The sequence below is a fragment of the Chelonoidis abingdonii genome, chromosome 4 (genome assembly GCF_003597395.2).
Source record: "Chelonoidis abingdonii isolate Lonesome George chromosome 4, CheloAbing_2.0, whole genome shotgun sequence".
In the NCBI taxonomy this organism is placed as follows: domain Eukaryota; kingdom Metazoa; phylum Chordata; order Testudines; family Testudinidae; genus Chelonoidis; species Chelonoidis abingdonii.
This window is the reverse complement of record NC_133772.1, coordinates 125,210,627-125,213,909: the sequence shown is the minus strand read 5'-3', so window position 1 is coordinate 125,213,909 and position 3,283 is coordinate 125,210,627.

The window sequence follows — 3,283 nt, the reverse complement described above, 5'->3', positions numbered from 1 at the left end:
GCGTATTAGCCCATATTATGACTAGAGGACTTTCCCCCCCCAACCCCGCCAGCCTGAGTAGTTACAGCAAACGGAAGTAAAATCCCTTCCGCAAAATACACAATTCACAGTTAGAGAAAAAAAACCATAGATAATCACTTTTCTAGCTAAGTTACTTATATTTGAACATGAGGACGTTTTAGAAGATTGGGAGAAACTGCGGTGCCGTCTGATCTCCTTAGCCCAAGTGAACAACGGAACAAAACAAAAAGGCACAACAAGACTTCCCTCACCAAGGATTTGAAGTTATCTTGTGTCCCGATTGGTCCTTGGTCAGGTGTGTCAGCAGGTCACTGAGGCTCTTAACCTTTAAGTTAAAGAGAAATAACCCTTAACTTAATCCGTTTATGACACAGGGCTCTCTTGTCATCATGAGTTGTAATATATTTCCAGTGGTTCCAGGGGATTTCTTCAGCTAATTCCTTCACTCTCAGGTGAATACGCGATCTGGCCCACCGTGATTTGAATAATTCATTTTCAAATTCGCGCAGAAGATTTGAAATGTGTTCTTTACTCCCAAATTCTGCATCTTTTGCCTATATTGTTGAAGTTTAAAACCTGCTAGTCATCGGTACATGTATATTTTGTGAGAAGAAATGAAGTAAAAGTAGATTGAGCACGCTTTCTGCCCTTCTGTCATCTGTCATCAGACTCACCTTCTCTATCTTGAGCAGTGGACCCACGCCACTTTGATATTTCTTTTTTTGTGACGATTTGAAGAATGCCTTCCTGTTGTCTCTAAAACATTGTTACAGCTTGTAACTCAGGCAGGTCTACACTGCGACTTTAAATCGGTTTTTAATGGCCGAATATCCGATTTTAACGCTGTATCCGTTCACACGACGTCGTCATTAATATCGAGTTTAAACGGCTCCTAAATCGATTTCGGACTCTCTCCCAAACGAGAGAATAGGTAGCGCTAATTCGATAGCGCTAACTCGGTTAGGGTTCGTGTGACGGAAATCACCGTATTGGCTGGCGGCATCCCAGAGTGAAGCACTGACCGCTCTGGACAGCAACTGAACTCGGATGCAGCGCAGTAACAGGAAAAGCCCCGCAAACTTGAATTACATTTCCTGCTTGCCCAGGCGTGAGCTCTGATCAGCACGGTGGCGATGCAGTCTGAAATCGGAAAAAGAGCTCCAGCATAGACCGTACGGGATGTGATGATAGGTCTGATCTGCTGTATGGGGAGACAAATCTGTTGTAATCCAGCCTCCGTTACAGAACACGAATGCCAAGCAACCGAACCTTGAATAAAAAATGCCACGGATAACGCGCGTCGTGACAAGCGTAACGGGAAGCCAGAGCTCAAAGGCTGCTCATGAAGGGAGGAGCTGAGAGGGTACTGAGGACTCCAGCTGTATCCCCAGTCCACAGCTCTCTGAAAATTTTGGCATTTCATGGCTGACACAGCTCCCAATGTCTGTAGGTTCAACACAGTTTTGTCTGGTCGTGGTTCCAGGGAACAGCCCTAGTTTTCCCCCCCCCCACACGTGAAAAAAAGGGAAAGATTGCTGTGCTATGCGCTTTGCTCATGCACTCTCCGCGAAAAAAGGCGCCAAGGGTTCATGCTGCTTACAAGGGAGGGGTGAGAGCTTGTACCCCAACCCCCCGGGCTTTTGTCCGGCACTGGCTCTCAAAACACGGAAGTGAAACTATTGGTAGTGAAGGAACAAGCTACCCACAGTGCACCGCTTCTGAAATCGATGGTACGCTTTGGACCATGGACGCCACAATCGATTTCGGATCCGGGGGATGGTTTATTTCTCCTTGTTTTAAGACTCAAGGGGTTTGGGTCTTGGGTTCCCCAGGGAAGGTTTTGGGGGAACAGAAAGTGTGCCAAACACTATATTTTGGCTGGTGGCAGTACTATCAAATCTAAGCTAGAAATTAAGCTTAGAAGGGGACATACAGGTCCCCCCTTTTGAACGCTAAAGTTCAAAGTGGGGAAAAATACCTTGACATCCTGGAAGACTAGAGAAGGGCTAACACAGTGCCCATCTTTAAAAAGGAGGGGAAAGGAGGACCCAGGGAACTATAGACCAGTCAGACTTACTTTGATTCCCGGTTAGCCACTAAAGCAATGTATCAAACATTCAATTTGCAAATACCTGGAGGATGAAGGGGTAATCACTAGCAGCCAGCATGGATTTACCAAGAACAAATCATGCCAAATCAGCTTGATTTCTTTTTTTGACAGGGTAACTGATTTGGTGGATGAGCGAAGGTGGTGGACATAACATACCTGGACTTCAGCGAAGCTTTGGACAGTCCCACATGACATTCTGATAAGTGAGCTGGAGAAATGCGGGGTCAATAGAATGACCATTAAATGGATACATACTTGGTTAAACAACTACAAACAAAGAGTATTAATGGAATGATGTCAGATTGGAGTGGGATTCCATAGGGATCTGTTCTGGGTCTGGTGTTGTTTAACATCTTTATTAATGACGTGGATGCGGTAATGGAGAGCATACTGATCAAGTTTGCAGAAGACACAAAGCTAGGGGGGTTGCCAAAAACTTGGAGGATAAAGCTAAAATTAAGAGGAATCTTGATAAACTGGAGAATTGGTCTGTGACATTAGACCCCATATTCTTCATAGAAATATTATGATATGATTATGGTATAACTAAGATATGTTTTATGCAAGATGGGTCATATGAGCTATCATTGGAAAGGTTATGATTTACTGAATATGATTATCCTATTTGTATGCATGAATCGTTGTTGTATCTGATGTTAGAAATACTGACTATACGTCTGTGTTACAGAAGTGTTTTCACCTGGTGAACACCCACTAGGCAAAAGACTACCAGACTAGCTAGCTGGCTGGCTGGCAAGGGCCATTAACGAGAACAATAGGTCTTAGAAGATGTTTCTCTCCAGCAGGGGAGGCTTTCTGTGGACCTTACAACCAGCTTCTGACTCATGGCTGCTCTGACACTGCAGGGTCATGTGATCAAGTCAGCTGGTACTGGACTCCATGGTAATTCTAGTACTTTTCCTCTGACCAGGCATGGATATCACACTGAGAGACAAAGGATTTCCGCTATATCCAAAAACTATTTAAGGCAAGAGAGTGACATCATCTTGGTCATTCTTCACTGAATCCCTGCCCAAGATGACTGCTGGAAACAGCTAAGAAACAAAGACTGAGCGAGGGGAGAAGGATTGAGCCTAGGCTGGAAGGCTGTCTAGCCTGTGAAAGAAATATCTGAAGTTTTAAGCTGCAAGC